The sequence below is a fragment of the Calidris pugnax genome, unplaced genomic scaffold (assembly GCF_001431845.1).
Source record: "Calidris pugnax isolate Ruff unplaced genomic scaffold, ASM143184v1 scaffold58, whole genome shotgun sequence".
NCBI classification, from domain to species: Eukaryota; Metazoa; Chordata; class Aves; order Charadriiformes; family Scolopacidae; genus Calidris; species Calidris pugnax.
In genome coordinates this window covers 2018291-2041676 of record NW_015090868.1, presented here as the reverse complement: position 1 = coordinate 2041676, position 23386 = coordinate 2018291, and the positions used below count along the sequence as shown (strand labels likewise).

The 23386-nt window shown below is 42.4% G+C and overlaps 1 protein-coding gene across 5 annotated transcripts in view; it reads right to left on the bottom strand.

Annotated features, from left to right (window-relative positions):
• KIAA1211 (KIAA1211 ortholog) overlaps positions 1 to 23386 on the bottom strand; it is a 134468-nt gene that overhangs the window by 110926 nt on the left and 156 nt on the right. Inside the window, exon 1 of one of the 5 annotated variants that reach the window (XM_014945573.1) lies at positions 22853 to 22956. The exons of 2 other annotated variants lie outside the window; for them this stretch is intronic. The gene's annotated coding sequence lies outside the window, so the exon portion shown is untranslated. Of the gene's footprint in view, positions 1 to 21681; positions 21829 to 22390; positions 22418 to 22852; positions 22957 to 23386 lie in introns of those variants that run through there. 2 more of the 5 variants (XM_014945574.1, XM_014945576.1) reach the window with 2 other exon arrangements.

Sequence of the window (23386 nt, the reverse complement as noted above, 5' to 3'; positions counted from 1 at the left end):
TTGTTTTGTTTATATTCTGCATTTTCTGCAAACAATGCATAGTTTCTTTAAACTTGAATAGGTTTCTGGGCAGCTAACTGATCTCCCTGTAAACATTACTGGCTTCAGAAAACAGCGCTGCAACTCTAAAGCATTTCAAAGGGTAAACAGATGGATTCCCCTTGCATCCAGCCTAACAGGACCTATAAATCTCTTAAACTGTGAGCTTCCAGATTTTCTCTGTATCCTACACCGTGTAGACATAAATGATGACTGCTGTTGCAAGTAACTGCAACTAACAGCATGATACCACCAGGTAGCACAACATCCTGGGTGCATTTATTATCTTAGCAAGGACCCATCACTCTAATAAATACATTTCACATTTGGGCAAAAAATCAGATATGACTTTGGACAAGATGATAAAGACTTCATAGATCTTCCAAAGACAAACTTCCCTAGCAAATAGAAAGTAATCTGCTTTTCCTAATCCAAAAAGGCAAAAATACAACACAACACTTGTTTAAATAAAGGATTTCCTACTCGGGACTGTTTGTGTGCTCAAGGATGTACCGTGATAATCAAAGGCAAAGGAGAGGCAGGAAGAATGATGAGCATAGAACAAGACATAAACTACATCCTTCTGCTGCATGTTTGTATACTTTAAAAAGGTTTTAAAGCTTTCATAAATTTTCAGTAGTTTGTCATGCTGGAAGAGCATCATTCTGACACTTCAATTAACAAAATAAAGAAACAAACTACTCCTTTAAGGATCTGTTGGTGTTTTATCATGTGTTCAGAAAGGGTTTCTGTATACACAGATGGTGTTACCTGGAGTTGGTGCATCCAAGCATCCCTCAAGCATAAGAAAAAGCAAGAAGTTGTTCCAAGAACAGTTCCATTTTTGGAACTGGGTATGATCTAAGTACAGGCATTGTTCCTTAATTATTACATTTACCGAGCACCTCATTGAAAACCCTCCCACAGCAGACATGTGAACTCTGATGAAAACAACTCACAGCTTAAGGAAAGGGGGGCACAGCAACATGCAGCTACATTCAGCAAGGTGATCTGAAAGGATACGAAGCCTGTGGTCTGGAAAAGGACTCTCACGTCCTGATGGTACCATTGACTGCCTAATGACACTTGGGCAAGTCTTATTTTTATGCTGTTCCCTCTCATTTTTACTGATGAGCATGTGGAGAAAAGTATTCGTGATGAAATATTCCCACCCACGATAATATACTAAGGATTCATTACTTATCACTTATGTAACACCAGGATTATTTCTTTTTTAAGAGGATTTTGCAATATAAAGGATTAATACTCCTCAAAACAGAAAGTATATGCAGTCCAACAACAGTCAGAGGCAGACTGGTGGACTGATTAAACTCTTCTTCTTCTGGCTAAAGTGCAGTTATAAATCACTTTAACACAGTCAGCCCTGAAAGGCGAGTGCATGAGGCAACCACCATGAAAGACTGAAAATCTACTTGCTCTGCTAAAATAAATGTTTAAATAATAACAATAATAATTATAATAATAAATCAATGAAACCTTTAAACTGGTTTTCCAAACTGCCACTAAAGCCACTAAATGTTCCACTGAGGAAACGGGATTTAGTTAATAAAACATTATAAATTGACTTCTCCCCTCCTGTTGTGTGTGGTTATTTCAACATCCTTCCTCTCTGCCAGGGCAGCTGGCAGCTCTGTGCCCATGTCTTGCTGGAACTTTGGGCATTTCAGCTGGCAGAGTGCCTGACCCTGAACACTGCTTTATAACCTCTCTCAATTCTTCCGCTTTCTAGCAAAAGCTTTGCACTCACCCACCTTCATTTTTGTCACGGTTGCTAGGATGCCTTGGCGACAGACACTAGAAAGATCTATGGTTTGGAAACAAAGCTGGAGGCAAGTGTAATCCACACCAGCCCAAAAGGGCAGGCGAGAGGCTGATGCCACTGATCCCTGCACCGGCACCATCCCTCGCAGCTGCCCAAGGGCTACCCGGGATGGAGCAAATCCCCTTGCTGCCATCTCAGCCTCTTTGCATCTCACCTGCCTCCCTGGATGGACATAAAGAACAGATCTCACCCTCCCACCACTGGGGAGGGAGGAAAAGTGCCTCTCTCAGTTTGGGCACCCACCCCAGCCAAGTATGAGGAGCACTGCCCCGTAGGGAATTCCTCTCCTCATTGCGGGTCAATCTACCGAAGCAGTAAAAATAGATATTGTACCTCGACTGCTCAGGACTGCACTTGCTTCAGCTGCAAAATCTGCCACCTGTTGTGACCAGACACCACCACTCTTTACAGAAGAGCAGAGGTGGCCAGAACTGGCTTCCGAGCACCGCAGCGACGGTTCCTTGGTGAAGCTCAAGCAGATGCTGGCAGAGGCTGTGCCAGAAACAAAGCACAAACGATGCGTGTGCTTGTTTAAAAAGCACATACAAAGAGGGCTTTTTCTTTTAAACGTTGCTCATAGAATTCTGCATTTTAAAAAGCAATCACAGTAAGGCAATTATTTAGAATAAAATATCGTTTTTCAGGGCGATAAATTAAAATAGTTTCACTAAGTATTAAACATCTGTTCTGAAGGAACTGTCCCTTATTTACATAAAATCTGCATGTCATTCTACAAAATGAATGCTTTCTGTGCTAACAGGGTTGTGGAGGAAGAGCTTTGTCAAGTTGGATTCATCCAAACAACCTTACTTGCTTTACTTTCCTATTGAAAAAAGTTTCATTGCCAGACTGACTGTAGTAGGAAAATTACAATGTAGGGCTATGCCATAGTTAAAAATCCTTTCTGGCCTCTAACGTTTGATGGAAAAATTGTTCTGAGCATAAAAGACCAGATGCTGACAGCCATAGCAATTCTCAGCGTTCATGCCAGTGAGCCATATTTACTTGAAAAGGCTATTCATAATATGAATAGTGCTTCATCTGAAGAGAACTCTATTATACAAGCTGGTATATATTTGCGGCAAAAGGGACCCCCACACACACCCCCATTGATTTTTTTTTCCCTTTATCCAGATTTACTTGTTTTACAACCTCTTTTTGTTACATTTAGCTGCCTCACTGCTCTGATCACTTCTTGTTTACACATGTTGCCTAAAACAACAAACACTAAGCAATTCATAATATAAATGGGGAAATGCATTAGCAGGCTGGTATAAGAATCCAGAAAATGTAAAGTTTTAGAAGAGAAAATTCTAAGAAATCAGATTTGTATATCCTTTTACGATCTAGTTTTCTCCCTAAAAGCATCCACAGTTGCTGACCCCCCCCCATGCCCAGCAACAGGATCAGTTGTACCACCAGTGTAGACAGACCACTGGAGCACTGACACAACACTGTCAGACATGGCATTCAGACTAGACAGCAATGATGAAAATATCAGATTTGCCCAAATTAGAAAGAAACTGAACATTTCCATGTACTTCTCCTTAGACGGGGTATCCTGGACTCTGTGCAAAGCAGGACCTTAAGTTATTACTGAGCTACATCAGCTGCACCTTGGCTACAAAAAACATTCCTCCTGCTGATTCCTCCAGGCAGCAGGAGGAGGTTCATCCCCTTGCTGAAAGGAAGGGGGAAAATCCCTGACCCACTAATGGTGAAAATATCCTGCAACCTTATTTTCCCATCAGCTGGAAACCCGCATAGGTGGCCATGGGGCAAACCAACTGGTCACCATTGCCATGCACACGTTGGTTTATAGAAGTTTCAGCGATTTAGGAGGGTACATCCAAGCCCTCTCTGCTCCAGCATCCCTTCCCTGGCCAGAGCAAATGAACCCCCATGTTTCCCATGGTCAGACAGCAGAGCTCCTGTGCAGCCCTTGGAGCCACATCTACCAGCTTCCACTCGTGAGCGAGAGTACTGCACAAGACTCAACATTAAAATAATTGCCAATAAAGGATTGCTGTGTACAAACCGCTAAGAACTTTATCAAGGCTTTTCCCATCAGCTGGAAACCCGCATAGGTGGCCATGGGGCAAACCAACTGGTCACCATTGCCATGCACACGTTGGTTTATAGAAGTTTCAGCGATTTAGGAGGGTACATCCAAGCCCTCTCTGCTCCAGCATCCCTTCCCTGGCCAGAGCAGAATGAACCCCCATGTTTCCCATGGTCAGACAGCAGAGCTCCTGTGCAGCCCTTGGAGCCACATCTACCAGCTTCCACTCGTGAGCGAGAGTACTGCACAAGACTCAACATTAAAATAATTGCCAATAAAGGACAGGTGTGTACAAACCGCTAAGAACTTTATCAAGGCTGACTAATGTCAGCTGAGAGAGGATTAAAACACATATTTAAAAGAAAGCAGTGTCATATTAAGGTGACATTTTCAAAAAGTCACATACATGAACTAAGCTGACACATATACGATATTAAAATTTCACATACAAAGTCTTCCTCTGTTATCTTCTCCAGAAACTCTACATCCCCTTCTTCCCCTTACATTCCCTTTCTTTAATTTTTCTCAGCAGTTACTACAGAACTTTTCACATGTATTATACAATTTATAGAATTAAATTTTATTTCATAGTATCCAGAAAAGAAAAAAACCTTAACTTTGTAATTAAAGTTTAGAATTTATGTTGTAAATAACTATTGGTTAACAGGCTCCTGAATTAACCAAAGGTCGATTCCCAGGCTGGGTTCAATTCTTGTGCCTTCTGAGTTTAAGATTCATTACAAAACCTGAAATGCACAGAATAACCTAATTAAATCTTTGTTTCCCGTGTACCTGTGAAAGATTTCTATCCTGCTTCTTATGTAAGTAGACAGGAAGACTTATGAGAGGGTTTTTTTCCCAAGAACAGTTAAGTTCTTTTCGCAAACGTTTATGATTTGCTTTTTTATATCTGTTTCGCTGTGTGTAAAAGGTGCAACATCAATGCTTTGGTTTTAAAGAAGTAGATCAGAAATTGGTCTTAAAATTTGACCAAGGCTCCAGGGAGACCTTATAGACCCTTCCAGTACCTAAAGCCTCTATGGGAAAGATGGGAGGGACTCTTTATCAGGGAGTGTAGTGATAGGATGAGGGATAATGGTTTGAAACTGAAAGAAGGGAGATTTTCAACCCATCCTCATCCTACTCTTAAAATGTGACTACCAGTACTCAGACTAACCATACTGCAATCAAGGCTGCAAAAAGCTCAGGTACATTTATCTCTGAAGTACCTGATTCATGATACACGACTTCAGTTACATACGTGGCAAAAGTTATGCAAATACCAACTGTAATGTGAGAAGACTTTATTTTCTCTATCACATAAGCACGCGTTTTCAACTGAACTCCAAGATAACATATCCACTGCAAAACAGACAGCATACTTGCCATTTTAAAAGTTATTTTGTGGAAGAATAGCCATTTCAGCCCCTTGATCTGCACCCAAATGCAATATTTTAAAAAGAATTGATGGAAGTTGTCTCATATTTATCTGGATAGAAAACAGTAAATATTGGTAAATTGTTGAGTAAGGTTGATCACTTTTTAAAAAGCTTAGGCAAACACAGGATTTGAACAACCTAACTACCCAACAAAAGCAAATCAGTTATGTTTATGTTGTACATGTTTGACGTGGATACTGACATCCTACTTGAGTCTGCAGTCTGTATAAATGGCATAATTGCTTTTTCCTTGGGGTGATAGAATACATTTATTTAGATTCCAGCTTGCCATACAGCACAGAGCCTCATGTCCCGGAGTGACTTAACTTAGTTTGTTGCCTAGCACAGCACAATAGCTGCTTTCAGTGCCAAAACTGGTTTCTGACATTATATACTGTCAACTCCAGTTGCAGACAGCCAACTGGAAACGATGGCTGCGGATGGAGAGCACGCACAGCAAATGGGAGCTGCCCGACAGCAACCCTACCTTTGGGAGCCAGGTCACACACTTGCTGCCAAATTCTGCAGTTTGTCACATCTCATCTGCAACGTGCATAGCAAACCACTGGAGCACAAAAAATGTCGTGTAAAACCAGTGATGGCTTACGATGCAAGTTACAAAGTCTGATGGTTCTCCCCACCGTTTGTGAAAGCTCTTCATTGGCAGTGGGCGGCCGAGCCTGTGAGACTCTGCTTGTTTGTCATCTTGCACTAGTTTCGTTTAAAAACCTTTATCTTATTCATTGCATACATTAGATGGTTGTCTTGGACATTATAAAGCAAGCAGGAGCGTATCACTAGGTCCAGCAACACTGGATTCTCTTTATACTAGACAACAATGCTGCTCCACTGAGGTCCTGGGGAGCACTGCAATCTCTTTCAGAGCAGAAAGAGGTCTTCAGAGATCATGTTAAACCACAGATATTTGAATTAATCATAGAATCATAGAATTGTTCAGGTTGGAAGAGACCCTTGGGATCATCGAGTCCAATCATCTACCCTACTCTACAAAGTTCTCCCCTACACCATATCCCCCAACACCACATTTAAATGGCTCTTAAACACATCCAGGGATGGTGACTCAACCACCTCCCTGGGCAGCCTGTTCCAATGCCCGACCACTCTTTCTGTGAAAAATTCTTTCCTATTGTTCAGTTTAAACCTACCCTGTTGGAGCTTGAAGCCATTCCCTCTCGTTCTGTCACTAATTACCTCTGAGAAGAGACCCAGTGACTGGAAATTCTTCATCAAAAAATAAATTAATCACTGTTACTTCTGTTAAGAGTCCAAGGCGAAGACTCACCAGTCCCTAAAGTATGACAGAATGTTGTGTAGGCAGGAAAGTATATCAGGCTTGTTACAAAGATAGGAAGAGGGGATCCTTGTTCCCACATAGAAATTAATTAATAAGTGAGCTAGGGATTAGTTTCCACAAATGCCAATGCTCTTCTGAGTTTAAAACCCAAAGGAGGTACTCCAAGTTTCCTGTCTTCTTCTGTCACTAATTACCTGTGAAAAGAGACCCAGTGACTGGAAATTCTTCAGCAAAAAATAAATTAATCACTGTTACTTCTGTTAAGAGTCCAAGGCGAAGACTCACCAGTCCCTAAAGTATGACAGAATGTTGTGTAGGCAGGAAAGTATATCAGGCTTGTTACAAAGATAGGAAGAGGGGATCCTTGTTCCCACATAGAAATTAATTAATAAGTGAGCTAGGGATTAGTTTCCACAAATGCCAATGCTCTTCTGAGTTTAAAACCCAAAGGAGGTACTCCAAGTTTCCTGTCTTCATCTAGATCTGTTTACCCAACTCATGAATACTTCAGCAGGTTGAGAGGACAGTTTCTCCAGAGTTGACGCTTTTTCCGTTTCCTCTTCATAAAGACAAAGCCAACTTGAGGTCAGCATAACTAAGACTGACTTCTTGCTCCCAGGCATATCACTGTGACCTCTCATTTATTTTAGACAGTGAAGTTAACAGCTGTTTTGGACTGTCATAACTAAGACATCACTTCTTGCAAGTCCTAGCAAGGATCAGATCACTTCACATCTACAAACCCAGAATTCTTATCTGAGTCAAGCCTCACTATCTTCCATACTGATGAGAGAAAATCATGTTTTTCTGGCCTAGCACAATCTAGTTTCAGCTTCATTGCTATTAGTAGCCGTGCTGGCAGTTTGGGACACTACCAGAACAAATTTGTCATGCCTATCAAACACATGCATGCCCAGGCAGATATAAACGTATAACCCAAGATGCAAGAACATCTTCAGGATCCTCTCACTTTTATGTTTGTCTTCAAGAGAAATTCAGTCCTGAGGACCCCGGTGATACACCACCAACATATCACTTTGTTTGGTCTAGAAGCACAAAGGCATTAAACAGCGTATCAAACTGTTGAGTTACCAGACAAAGTAGCACAGATGTTGCTGCATGTATTTTCATGGATAATCGAGCAGAACTCAGGGCTTAACTGCTTAACCTCAAGCTACACAAGTGCGTGAAAGGCAAAACTACAAGACAGGCATTTGACTCTAACCCACAGCTCTGCATTTGTCAGCCTTTGGTCATGGCCAACCTGGTACTCCTTATTTGTCTACTTAATGTCCTGGGTCATTTGTCATCCCCCACTGGGCATTAAGTCACTTGCATTGCTTTTCTTGAAGCTACACATAGATAAGATTTATCTGAATGAAAAGGAAAAGTTTAATAAAAAGTGTATGGGCTTTAATTTTGGTGTTACCTAGATCAGTTACAAAACAGCTTCATAAGTTGAGCTAAAAGAGGAATAAAAAAATATTCACTATGCCTTTCAATTAAATCGCCTTTAGAATATCTTCTCAGATCAAACTGTCACCAACTTCTCTGAAAGCTTTTTTCTACAGTAGGAGAAGATAGATCTGGGTGAGCATTATTCTTCAGGGTGCTTCAGTCATCAGTAGCTGCAGAAAAAAAATGCAACTCTTGCCTGAGACAGCAGACCTATTTCATGTGATAACTGTTTTGCTTTTCCCTTTCTTAATGAGAATTTAGCTTTTTCAAGAAGCCCACAGCTGTCAGAAGATTTATATCTGACTATTAAAAATTTCCGTATTCTTCCCGCTTACATCAACAATAAGAAAGAAAAAGGGTAATGTTTAGAAAACAGCTCTTTATGCACACACACACAAGCATAGGAGGACTCCAGCTTTCCTGTTAATAGTACACAATAGAATTCTATAACATTGTCTATTTTCTAATGCATTGGAAAACTCTCTCCTGAACTCCAGGTGCCAATAAGCTCCACGATTACTCTTTCTTACCCCCTTTCCTGCATCACCAGCTCTTGCCAGGAGGAGACCTGCCAGCTCGGGGAGAGCAGAGCACTGCCCTACAAATGCTCAACCTGAAGAAGAGATTGTGGATGCTTTACAGTAACGATGACTGCTGCAGCTCAGTCACAGTGACCAGCCCTTCTATGCCCATGATATGCCCACTGTTTCCAGTCCAGAGGAGGTTAGTTACAAAAAGGACATAAATGTGTATGTTCCTAAAAGTAAACGGCTGTTCCTGGAGTAAAATTTCCGCAGAGGAGGAAAGACAAACATTTGTCTTGCAAATGAGAGAGAGATTGTGACCAAGAGGGCTGGAGAGCCTGGCTGCGGGGCACATCTCTCACATTGCCTCAGATGGCCTGGTGGAGCAGGTTCAGAGGAGGCCATGAAGATGGTCAGAGGGCTGGAGCACCTCTCCTATGAAGACAGGCTGAGACAGTTGCATTCAGCTGGAGAAGAAAAGGCCCCAGGGGAGACCTTATAGCCCCTTCCAGTATCTGAAGGGGGCTACAAGAAAGCTGGAGAGGGACTTTTTACAAGGACACATGGTGATAGGACAAGAGGTAATGGCTTCAAACTGGAAGAGGGCAGATTTAGATTAGATATCAGGAAGAAATTCTTTCCTGTGAGGGTGGTGAGACACTGGAACAGGTTGCCCAGAGAAGCTGTAGATGCCCCATTCCTGAAGGTGTTCAAGGCCAGGCTGGATGGGGCTTTGAGCAACCTGGTCTGGTGGGAGGTGTCCCTGCCCATGGCAGGGGGGTTGGAACTCAATCATCTTTAAGGTCCCTTCCAACCCAAACCATTCTATGATTCTATGACCTGCCCAGCCAACAGACAAGCAGAGAAAGGTTTCTTTTTTTTCAGATAGATCAGGACAGCCCATTTTATTTGTCCCATTTGCCCTGCAGAACAAAGGTATTGGATCAAATGTGTTTCAATCAGGCAGTGTGAATGACGCGGGTCCAAATCCCTCCACCTCCTGATGCAGTTCTTAAGAGGATCCAACACTTCAGGCAATCAGCAGAGCGCTGCCCCAAAAACATCTACATGGTCTTTAAGATCAGTGACTCGTAACTGGGGCCAGCAGCCTGCCAGCCAGCCAGCCATGAACTGAGAGATGTGTGTGCCTCCCCTCAGCACAGCGCCCACAGCCTGGAGCCCTGAGCCCAGATCCTCAGGAAGACTCTAAATCAGGCAATTTTTGGACCGTAGCATTTTTTTTTGGTGTCCTGCCAACTTGGAGACCAGCAAGAGTTCACATGTACCTACAGCAAACTGCAAATAATCTAAGAAGTTTAATTATCATCTCCCCTTCACTAGCAATGAAAACGTAGTTTATATTGCTCGGGAAAGTACTCCTCTATTGTTTCTTATTTTGCATGATCTCAGTAACTGGCACGTCACTAATGTTATATTCAACAAAAATATGTGTGTGTATATATATTTATCTTACAGGTACAGTAATAGTTTAGGTGATCAGAAAACTGTTTACAGAAAGTCATGCTGACTAGTGCCTTTGGTTTATTATACGTAATCCTGGCAATTGTCTGAGACTACTAAAGCCAGGCCTGTGTCTTAAATAGCCTGTGTTGACCTTCATGTCCTTCAGATATGAAAGCAGTGTGTCAAGAACTCATTGTAAATGGCTTTATGAATAGGAGATCTGTCACAGTACATCAAATATTAAAATATAAGTGTCCCCTTAGCAGACAATAGAATGTATGGCTTAAAAAAATACTATTCTCTATATTCTGTATTATTTTATATATGTATTCCATACATAGAATTTTCTCTATTCTAATGTCTCTCCCTAGCAGACATTAGGATTTATATAGAAAAATCATTTTTCCTAAAGCAAAATATTATTCTCTCCTAAAGTGTTATCTGATATAATGTGCTACAGTTAGAAGCATCAAATCACCGTAGCATGTATTAACCTAGAAACCATTTCTTGTTATAATATTAAAAGGCCATGGTAGCAGTGTATTAAGTATGGTATTAATGCACTAAGTAATAGTTAAACAGAAATACAGGCACTAGACAGATAATCCATGAGAGTTAGATTTACCTTAGGCACTAAATATGCATTATTACCCTGACTTCCAATGTGTTTTCATCTGAAGAAAAAGAACAAATAACCTATATAGTGAAAATATTTAATTTCATACCATGAACTAGTTTTTCAATCCCCCTTTAGATGCATTTTATGCAAAAAAAGAAGGAGAAAGCATCCACTTTGTAAACAGATGTGTAATTTTATTGGCCTTGATCCTTCCTGTGAAGCCTGCTGTGAGGCACAGGGCTTATTTACACTCTAAAGCACTGGAAAGAACCTGAGTTTCACTGAGTTTCCTCCATTAGAAAAATTATATGGGTTTAAATCAACGCACCTCCCTAGGCATGGAACAGATGTACACATCAACAATACAAAATACTAATGAACAAGTTCGCACGGCAGAATTAATGACTGTTGATGAACATTAGTTCTTTAAATATTTAGAAAATAAGGGATATTTTGCAAGGCAAATGAGGTATGGTTATTTGTCTGTTGCTAAAGAAAAAATAGTAATAATGATGAACATTATGACACTGGAGTCCCAGGGAGGATGCAAAATATTAGTGCATCTTGTAGAAGACAAAATAAAAACACGAACACCAATTATTTTTTCAAGAAAATGCCATGAAGACTAGGTTGAATGCAAACTGGAAGAAAGAGGTGATACGTATTGCACGTTAGCAAAATCTTAGGCATTCCCTCATCAGAAAATGGGAGGAAAAAATAAAATAAATTAGGTACAAGTTACAGGAATAGCAGCAGAGGAAGAAAGTAAGTCCCACGGTCAGCCAGGTGGAGACAACATACGGGGCTGACAAGAAAGGGAATATATGTGCAGCACAGCGCTGCTGCTCCTTTTAATCTTTTATAAACTTAACAGAGCATTTTACAGGGAGGATAAAACCCGCTGACCGGTGGAGCCGGCCCAGCAGTGCCATTCCCTCACGCTCGGCAGGGCTCTACTGCCTTTTTATCAGGCAGGGAACGGGGCCAGCATCTGCCTGTGCGAGGGCCAAGGACAGAAGTGTAGGCCACACTTTATGTTTACATCAGAATTTTCACCATTTAAGTAAGGAAGCTGTCATCATTTATTGCTACCTGCATGCATTTTTGCCCACACATAAAATAAAGATTAATTTATCAGGGGGATCCAGGTTCAGCACTGCAGACCTAGAGGTTATCTTCAGGATCACCTAAAGTGACAAAATGCTATCTGAGAAGCCAGTCCCTGCACCCACAGGCTGCTTTCTCCCCAGCCTGCCCTCACACACCAAATCCAGGTGGCTACCAACACCAACTGCATGGGAAGCCCACATACTCCATGGGAAGGATGGAGGAGCAGACAGAACATCCAAAATTGATGGCCTCTTTCTTGTGCATCCCCTTGTGCCGCGAGGTTGTCCTCCCTGTCTTTTAGACCTACTAACCAGCTGTGAGTCCATTGATTTACTTTTGGCATTATTTTAACATAACTGACTGAGCAGACTTCCAGCTCTTGGTGAAGGATAAAAAAGCCCAACAAAAAACCACCCAGGAGCCAGACTTCTACCCACATGCAAAACGCCCCTCTAACCAGATTCATGAGGCTCCTGATGAGGAGCTAAACTGAAGGCCATAGTTGCTGCCACCACCATCCATAGCTAGGATTCATACATGCAAGCTGTCATACTTGGCACCAGTATCAGCTCCAATAGGCTATTTATGCAAAATTAACGAAGAAATAATAAAACACCAGCAAAAGTAATTACAGGGCAGGGAAAAAACATTGCACAGCTTATGAGATATTTGAACTTCTTTAGGAAAGGATGAAAGGGTCAAAATGGAAGCTGGAAAGTGATGTTAAAATAAGTAAGGAACCAGGTAGTCTGAGTCTTCTTATATTCTTAAGGTTTAGCAGTATTCTGCAAAATTCATATGACTTGAACATCCTTCCTGGCAATGTCACTGACAGTGCATGACAGCAGTGTTTTGCTTTCCTGAAGCTCAAAGGTGCCATAAGACATTAATTCCTCTACTAAAATCCAAAAACTCACAAAGCCAGAAAATGCATCCATTTAACGCCCGGATTCACCATGTAGCTATGTCTTGGACTTTCAGTGTTAAAATTGGACTTTAAACATATTGGTGTGACTCCATTCCTACTCTAAAACAAATCCAGTAATTTTCATCAGAAGTCAAGAGCAGACCACTAGATACCTGCAGTTGTTTGCAGCCATCTGTATCTGCTTCCTACTTCACAGGGGAGCTCTGGTAGTGTTTAACAGAAATATCAAAGGTAAACATGGTTGGAATGCTTTTGGAGGGCAACCTTTGAACAGCAAAAGAAGAAAAGAGCTCAATTTCTTCCGTCACCAGCTCCAGAAGATTACAAGGTGCCAGCACATGGTGTAATCAGCCTGTATTTTTCAGGTTTAAGTCACCCAGTGAAAAGCCTGAAAACACCCACTGAGCTTTTTACTGATTTTGTTTTAATTGAAACAGAAGATTGGTTCCCACCCCCATAACCCTAAAGCCCATGGGGCTTTGAGGAACCACACCTAGTGGGAGATGTCTCTGCCCATGGCTGGGGGATCGGAACTAGATGGTCTTTAAGGTCCCTTCTAACCTGAACTATTCTACGATTCTTTGATATACCAAGAGGTTAAAAAATGAATAACGTTGATATAACTGAAATATTGATATAAGTTTCTCAAAGAAATTAATGTGTTCAACTTCTTACCACCCTAGAAAAAGTCAGTTATTTGCTTATTCATCTCACATTAACCACTGCATAATACTAGTCAATGCAGCTTATCACTTGCCACGCAACACCACTAAATGCTTGTTGTTATATTATCAATATTCTAAATTATTAACATTTGATCACTTATTTATTGATGTTCGATAGTTTAATTATTGAAATTTGGTAACTCATTGTAACAAAGAATGTTTTTTCTGCAACTTTAGAAGGTGGTTTGGAAAAAAAGCCCAAGATGTCCCTTTTCTGATGACTGAAACCAACAGTGCACAGTCAGACCTACAAATGTAATCACTGGCACTTTAAAAAAAAAGAAGAAAAAAAAAAAAAAAAGAAATCACACTTGCAGCCAGGAAAAGGCATAAATCAGAAATTCAGACTGACAGGTTAACAAAAACTTCGGGGCTTAAAGTCACAGGAGAGATTGAAACATTTAAGTGATAAGAGAACAATGGGTAATTGCAATTAATTGCTGAGAAGGGCAAAGCCAGCACCGCAGTCCCCGAGGGTGCAAAGAACCGAGACAGAATTCAGCCCCAGCTCCATCCGTGGAGCTGCTGAGACCAAAAGCAAACACATACAAAGCGGCACACGTGAAGGTCACCAGATAACAGCTTGAATGTTTAAACGCTGCTAGAGACCTTCCCAGCACCAGTCCCAGAGCAGACTGGTCTTGCCACCATTTACAGGTCTGCTTGTGATGGTAGAGCTATCCATTTCTGTAAATTCTGTCCCCAGCACCCTTCCCTGCTGGACCTCCCTCTCTCAGATGGGAGACCACCGACGTTCTTCCAGAAACAGCAATAAAAGCATAGATAGAAGAGTAACTCCTGGCTCCCCAGGTGCTGAGCTGACCCCCCCAACCTCTTAGCAGACCTCACTTTTGCAATAGGTAACAGAAGCACATGCTCCTTTTGCCTCTTTCCTCAAGCCAATCTGGCACAGCTCCTGCAAGCACCAGTCACCAGGTAGTGAAACCTTCCACGTGCTGCCTCTGATCCCACATCAGCCCAGATCTCTCCCTGCCAACATCTCCTTTCCCAGCAGCAGCAGCAGTTTGGGATGGGAATGCAGCGAGGTGCGTTTTTAAGAAGATGCTGTAAGGCTGATACACTCCCAGGGACTGCAGAACTCAGATCAGGCAGGGTAGTGCTGGTCCATGAAATCATGATCTGTGAAGTGATTTTCCTAACGTGTTACTTGGGATAATCATTAATCATAGAATCGTAGAATAGTTTGGGTTGGAAGGGACCTTAAAGATCACCTATTTCCAACCCCCTGCCACGGGCAGGGACACCTCCCACCAGACCAGGCTGCTCAAAGCCCCATCCAGCCTGGCCTTGAGCACCTCCAGGGAAGGGGCATCTACAGCTTCTCTGGGCAACCTGTTCCAGTGTCTCACCACCCCCACAGTCAAGAATTTCTTTCTAGTGTCTAATCTAAATCTCCCCTCTTTCAATTTAAAACTGTTGTCCCTTGTCCTGTCACTGCACTTTCTGACAAAAAGTCCCTCACCAGCTCTCGTGTAGCTCCCTTCAGATATTGGAAGGCCGCTACAAGGTCTCCCCGGAGCCTTCTCTTCTCCAGGCTGAACAACCCCAACTCTCTCTTTTATATATTATAAATAATTATATTATTTATTACATTATGTTTTGTCAAGTGCAAGCAAAGCAGAGTAAACAGAATATGTCCTCCAGTCCTCGGTGGACCTGTCTCCTGGTCAGCTGCCAATCACCAAACCTAGGACAACACTTCCAAAGCCCAGCTTGCAGTGCACCGTTAGGCGAGATGTTTCTTATGCTCAGTGTGACAACCAAAGAACCAAAGCTACAGAGCTAGAGCTGCAGAAGCTCTATTCCTCTCCAGGAGAGCTGCCCTTCTCTACTGGGTCACTGCTGTAAGAATGGAGAGTCATCCCACACACTGGAAAATGGATGGTCATTGTCACAAAAACCCTAGAAGAGAATCTGGGAGCCACCTAGAGTTGAACTGGCATTACCTTGTACTGGTTTTGGAGTGGGACTATGGCAAATTGAAGGCGATTTCTCACACCAGTCAAGCTGTAATTTGTAAATAGGCACACTGCAGTTAAAATAATGCAAAATGGGGTCTAGCAGCTATCGCTGCTGTCACTGTTCTGTTCGACAAACAAAAGCATTTGGCATCCTGTCAGAGTCACAAATGGGTCTTCATCTTCTCTTTCACTCTGAAAATGTAGAATAGTTCCACGAAAACACTTGGGATGAGTAAAAAATGACTTTGGTGACTCTTCTGGCTCACAGCTCAGCTGCCTCTTATCGACCCAGCCTCTGGTTGGAAGGGCTCCTGAAGAGTGCCAGGAAAGATGAGCTTTACAGCAGCAGGAATCCATCCTTTAGCTGCTGGAAAGGGTGTTCCAGCAGGCAGGTGTCCTAGGAGATGTAACCCCGGGCCAAAGGGAGCCTTCACTTCACATCTGAAGAAACGTTTTTGTGCCCCAAAGCTTACCTACTTTAATATTTTTTTCGCCCCTGTGTTATCTGAGGAAACACAATCTCACAGAGCACGCGGTTTGTCAAATATCAGGTGTTGGTATCAGGATACCAGACCCCAGGAACTCGTGACAGTGTTCCACAGGCTGTGTGGGTGGCTGAAAGATTAAATCTACTTGCCAGAAAAAACACAGCAGGGCTGTTTGGTGCAGCCCACCCCTGCGCTGTCACCGGGGGGTGTTGGAACAGGGTGGTTGGGAAGAACATCAAAACCCACACGGAGGAGCTGAGGGTGCTTGTCCTTCCTCCAAACACGAGCAGCGGATGAGGCAGCGACTGCCAAAGCTTGAATGGCACCGTTCATCGTTACAGCCCCCAGATGGGTCACTGTAGGCTAATGCAAAATATCTACCAAGCTTGGAACACGATCCTGAAAGAACAAGAAAAATCAGCTCCATTTTTTTTTTTCCCTTAGCAATTTAACAATGCTCTGACAGAGCTGTGAAGTCCGAGTATGAGATTTCTCTTCAAGAAAGGTATGAAAAAGTGCCTTATTGGCCACTGGAAGCAGAAATTGGGAGAAAAAGCTCTTATCTCTTGATCTTCGTGCCATAAGAGGCAGCTCCTTTTAATGTCATTTGCAGGGTTGGGAAGGTACTAATGCTTCACACTGGGCTAGGTGGGAATTAGGACCTGATCTTTTAAGTACACCACTATTACCCACTGAAGCAACAAAACCAAATATTTAAAAAAAGAGTCAGAATTGCAACAGCAAGCCTTAATTAGTTTTCGGTGCCTTTAGCTAAGCTTTTCATTTCAGTGCGTGGAAAATGTTTTAATTAAGCCACCTTCTGCCTCAATTTGTCCAGATAGCTTCCTGCTTCCGCAACAAATGTCACAGATGCCAGAGCCCACAGCTTCCGTCAGTGCACAGCCGTGATTCACACTGAGGGCAGACCCACTCCCTGCACCCACTAAAGCTTGGGCTACACAAGCAAAAGGAAACTCTGTGGTATCATTATGGATAGAATTAAAATAAATACATGCAAAGAGACTGAATGCTTACAAGGCAACTTCAGTTCCGACACTTCTTTTTTGTCACTTGCAAACTTGGCAATCCCCTATGTCAAAAAAAATTTAATTAAAATTGAAAAGCGCTTCTTTTCCCACCCAGGACCACCACTATTGAAAATATTCTGTAGTACTGGGTGTGGAATCAAAGTGGAACCTCTCATTTTATTTGCTCAGGTTTTCCCAGGTGAATGTGCAAAAAACTACAACATTCTGAAGACATAAGACGGAAAATTTGGGCAGGCTTTCATGAAGGTGGTAAAAATGCAGATCTTTGACAACAGGACACCGCCTTAGCAGGATCTGGAGCCCAGATACAAGCCAGAATGACAACACTATGCTTCCAAAAGGTCTTGGGATTTTTAAGATTTTTTTTAACAAGGCAAAAAAATTAGCCTAATTCTCAATTAATCAGCTGTATTAAAACAAAAATTAGCCTGAGTCATAAAGACATGTGAATGCAGATCTTTGACAACAGGACACCGCCTTAGCAGGATCTGGAGCCCAGATACAAGCCAGAATGACAACACCATGCTTCCAAAAGGTCTTGGGATTTTATTATATTTTTTTTTTTAACAAGGCAAAAAAATTAGCCTAATTCTCAATTAATCAGCTGTATTAAAACAAAAATTAGCCTGAGTCATAAAGACATGTGATGAACTACAGCCCACATGGTTCAAACTCGACAAAGTTCTAAGCAACAGAAAAGAGGTTTGACAATGGTGAAGTCAATTCAGTTCTGTTGGCAGATGGTGCCACTCAACCCAACTACATCACATGTGTGATAACCACAGATAACCACAGACGCTACGGATTCACATGGGTTTTTATCACTATTTTTCTCTTCTGGACCAAACTGTTCCACAGATCACTGTGACTGTACCTTTCTGGGTTTTTTTTTTCTGTGCTAAAGATTTTCAAACGTGGCTCTATTAAAGGTCACAGAGAAAGACGCCATGTTACTTTGAAGAAAATCAACTTTCTTTGAAGAGCAACATGAAAGTCAGCATCTCGCACCGTTCAGTTCACATTAATTCTTTTCATCACACTCCTTCCACGTTTCAACTTAACAATAAACGTAATCTCTTACGTGCAGCATCTGCCTGCAGAAACCTCACCGTAAATGGCTCGATTGAGCTGCTTTATGAAGCTGCCCAAGCCTGACTGCCGACGTTCAAAACATGCTGAGTAATGGAAAAGATGCTCAAGCGGGTCAGCAACGGGCACAGCATTTTGCACATACGAACACTAAAGCCTGAGGAAAGCTTTTAATTTTTTGGATTATTTTCATATAGATTCTCTTAAGGCAATAAACATGAAGAAAATACTCTTTTCATATGTGTCATCATTAAAATGGTAAGCTTAACCACTTCACAACATCTTTGGGATGTGAAGTATCTGACTTAACCAACACATATCATAAAACCAGTTATCACAAACGAAGGCAGCCAACAGAAAAGTCCTAACCACCCTTACTTAGCTACATCACTCTGTCCCATGAATTAAGACAAGTTGAATATGACAGTATTTTCTTAAATGGCCTTGCTAGAGGCATGAAACTCGTATTTCTGTAATTTGGCATACAGCAGGCATATACAAAGGAGGAACTGAACTATGTTTAAAAATATATTGATGTACTTTATACATTTATAGTAGCATCTGAATCATCTCCCCTTAATGTGTTGCGGAACTGCAGCATAAGCCATTTACCCAGGATAATATGCAGCAAGATCTTTACATTTTCCTTCCCACTGAACTTAATTAACAAATCACTGTGATCCAGTCCATGTGACACACTGGCTCTTGAACAGTATTAATTAAAAATTATTTGTTACAAGTCAGTCTTGCTTCCTTGTGAGACTTCATCAATACAAATGTAAATGCTGAATATAAAGTACGAGTAAAAGCTGTACCCTTCTGACAAAATGTATTTTAGTTCTTACACAAAGAAATGGTGTGATACGCAACACAGAAAGTCAAAACAAGTGAGAGTCCCTCCAGGAAGTGATGGGAAACAACAAGGGTAAGGTCTACACAACATCTCGTCATTTCCCAAGGACACAGGAGTCTCCATGGAAACAAACACACGTTTTATCCATCACCAATTGATTTAAATAATAGATAAAAAACATAGAATTTGGCCCCTCCAGTAGAGATAAAAAACATAGAATTTGGCCCCTCCAGTCTAATGTCATTAGACTAGCACTAATGTCATTAAAGTTAACATTGCAACTTTGGGTTGTCTCTTACCACGTTATTCAAAACCAATCGATTCTATTCCAGAGAGCACTTCACAGAACTTTATTAAATCTTATTCAAATGCATGGGCTCAATGACAATATAGAGGTGTTCAGAGCATCTCAACGTTTACCTCATGCTGATGGAAGCCCTTATGCAACTACATTGTCCAGAATCTCCTGACCCTAGAGAAATTGACTGTATTTTTCTAACATGCCAGTAGTAGGCTTATCCATATTTCCTATAACTCTCTTCTTTGGGCCTTTGTGGAATAAAGACCATGCATTGATTTTGTGTGAGAAAAAAAAATAATAAATCCCTCCTAACAATCAGAGTCAGCGATTTACAGATATGAATAATTCAGAATATGAAAAAAAAAAATTATCTTTTTCTTCTCTTGGTTTGTAAGGAAAAGAAGACAAAACAGTCATTTCAGCTTACGCTGTCTATATACAAATTCTGTTTATGTTAGACTTCATTGTCAAACCACCACCAAATATATTCATATTCACAAACGCATCATCACATTTCAGTCAACACTTATTATGCCATGTATTTCTTATTTCAAAAGAGCTTACCTGACACATCTACAGTAGGAATATATTGAAATAACCCTAAGCTACATTACTCACACAGATGTATCAATTTACAGTGACTGAGACACCTGGCAAAACAGCATCAGAGCAGCTAAAGGCAAAGCAGAGGAAACCTCAAAAGTTGTTCTGGTTGCTTTAATCAGAAGTGTGAAACTAAAAAGGTTGCTTTTTAGTATCTGTAATAAAAATTAAATATTATCGCCAAAATAACAGGCCCTTTAAAAGCAAATATATTTCATCTAAATTTTCAGAAACCAAATGTTAAAAACAAAATAAAATCTACCTGCTGCATTACCAACTCACCACTGCTACTACCTGCGTAGCCTCACAGGACAACAGACCAAAATAAGACATATAAGGAACAAACTAAAGAAAAAAAAAATAAGAAAGAAAAAAGTCAATGTCTTAGCACAAAACACAGCAAGACATTCACACTTTACACCAACTGTGTTTGCTACCAGCATACTTTTAAAAATCCTATTATACAGCACATAAAGAAAAAAGCAATCATTGCTCACAAGTGTGAAGCAATTCCCTCTAAAACACAAGATCGCCCAAATGGATATTTGAAAAGGGTCCTTAAATATAGAACAAGATGCTCTGAGATACATTTTCCTATTGGAGAAAAAAGACCCAAATAACAACCACCAACAATCTCTTAGCTATGTGCCATATTTATTTAAACAAATAACAACCACCAACAATCTCTTAGCTACGTGCCATATTTACTAATAATGATTTCAGGGTAGTTCTTCTAATTACCATCAAACTGGGACATAAATAAATAAACAAATCACTTTCATCTGAAGTTTTGATACACTTCACAGTCTTAAATTCAAGCTCGTTGTTGAAATGAAATATTCAAAACCAAACACAGCCTCTAATCTGATAAATTGATTGCAGCCAAGGAAGTGTTGGATTTGTTAATTTGATGAATTCCTCACCTGGACTCAACTACATAAAGTTAGTTATATGCAGAACTGCTAATTACTGCCTATATTAAAGATTTTCAATGGCTTCATTGAAGAAACTCACAATAACGTTTATACTCGCTGATTAATGTTTTGATATAGTTAAAGGACTTAATTGTCTACCCAAGGTGCAATTAGGATTATTTTGGTGATGGGGATTTCTTGATTACTAAATACCAAATAAAAGTCAGCTCTGACTCCAATTTACCACCTTTAATCTGTTAAAATGTAGGAATTGATACAGGTTACTGCTGTTGGGTGGCTTAAATAGCTCAGATTCTAAGAAAGGAGCTTTTCTCACACAATTGCTATACACCCTTCAGGGTACGTACAGAAAATCTGTTTGGGAATATAATGAATGATACGATCTATATATTTATTATCGACTGAATATCTATTATTAGGCCTGTGGCTGTAAATTACTCTTCCCTTTCTCCCTGCCCCCATCCCCCACGCACCCAAGAGCGGATCACTTTCAGTGCCATTATTGTCAGGCATATTAAATTTTCAGGATGCACCGTTGTGGTTTCCAGGTCTCTATTTACCCCTTGAACTGTTGTTTTCAGCTGGGCATTTTTCCACTTAAAACGACAGAGCAGAGACACAACCACGTTTCGCCTACTACAACTACAAAGAAGCAGATTTGTAGCAGGCTCGTGTTAATACCAGCAAAATTAATTAAAATAATAAAAAAAAATAAATACCCTGACAGTCATTCATTCATGACATATTGAAATATGAGTTGCACGAATATTTTCTGTCTAAAATAGACATTGTTGAACCAAAGAGGTTGCGTAAAACAACGATTTCCTACGCAAAATAATATTAGCTCTACCTTACCTGCTCCAGATCCTAAAGAAAAGGTAAGAAAAGGATGTTCCGCTGCCTTTCGACCGTGAAAAGCAGCAGATTTCATAGCTCATTACGAGGCGATGGCAGTTCTATGAGCAATGGCTTACGGGAGCTTAAACAAAGCGACGCTGCTCTTGGAGAAGCATCGTGGGCAACAAAGTCATCTTTCCTGACAGCCCCTGCCTTTCAGCAGAGCCGAGAGCATCCCGGGCTCCCAGGGAAAACGCTAACAAAGGAAAAAGAGAAGGGATTGGAAAGGACCAGCCCAGCCATTGAACCGAGCGGCACCTTCCAAAAAACCTCCCGCACGCCTCCTTACACCCTTCACGGAACAAAGGCGACCGAATAGGGATAGGTGGCTACTCACATGTGGTGTTTTTTGGTGGTTTTTTTTTGGGCTGTCCTCCCCGCGCATCCACCGCCCGCCCGCGTTATACCGCCGCTGCTGGAGGGGGGGCGGACGTGAAGGAGCCAAAAAGCCACATCCAGCCCCCACCGCCTTGGGGTGGGCAACGCAAAGGGAGGCGGACACGCACCCCCGCACCGACAAGCCCCCGGCGAAGGGAGAAGGCTCCCGCATCCCCGGCGAAGCGCCCGGGATGCCCGAGAGCCGAGGGGAGGATGCCGGGCTGCGATGTTTGCGGGGAGAAGAGGGGGGGGGTGGAAGTGGGAGAAAAAAAAAAAGGGTCCTTCCTACCTGTTCTCCCTCTCGGTGCTGGCAGAAGGGAAGATCATTGAACCGAGCGGCACCTTCCAAAAAACCCTCCCGCACGCCTCCTTACACCCTTCACAGAACAAAGGCGACCGAATAGGGCTAGGTGGCTACTCACATGTGGTGGTTTTTGGTGTTTTGGTGGTTTTTTTTGGCTGTCCTCCCCGCGCATCCACCGCGTTATCACCGCCGCTGCTGGAGGGGGGGCGGACGTGAAGGAGCCAAAAAGCCACATCCAGCCCCCACCGCCTTGGGGTGGGCAACGCAAAGGGAGGCGGACACGCACCCCCGCACCGACAAGCCCCCGGCGAAGGGAGAAGGCTCCCGCATCCCCGGCGAAGCGCCCGGGATGCCCGAGAGCCGAGGGGAGGATGCCGGGCTGCGATGTTTGCGGGGAGAAGAGGGGGGGGGGGGAAGTGGGAGAAAAAAAAAAAGGGTCCTTCCTACCTGTTCTCCCTCTCGGTGCTGGCAGAAGGGAAGATCCCGGCGGCTCCCGCATCCCTCGGATGCCGCCCAGCCCGTGGGATGCCGCCCCCGCCCCGCGGAGGAGCGGCCGCCGCTCACGGGCGCCCCGCAGCGCCCCGGCTCCAGCCCCAGCCGCTCCCGATCCACTGCCTGCCCCCTACAACCATCGGGGGAAGGAGGGGAGGCTGGATTTAGGCGGATTCGGCGGGATCCCGCTGATCTTTGCACCGTTCAGCGCCCCCCACCCCGCCCGTTGAACCGAGATCTACACCCCCGAATTGGGCTGCGAACCCCAATTTGTTCTCTTCTCCCAGCAAAACCCAAAGTCTGAATCCAGCACCTGGCTACAGAGCTATGACCTTTATCATAGTATCATAGAATCATTGAGGTTGGAAGAGACCCTTGGGATCATCGAGTCCAACCATCTACCCTACTCTACAAAGTCCTCCCCTACACCATGTCTCTCAGCACTGCATCTAAACGGCCCTTAAACACAGCCAGGGATGGTGACTCCAC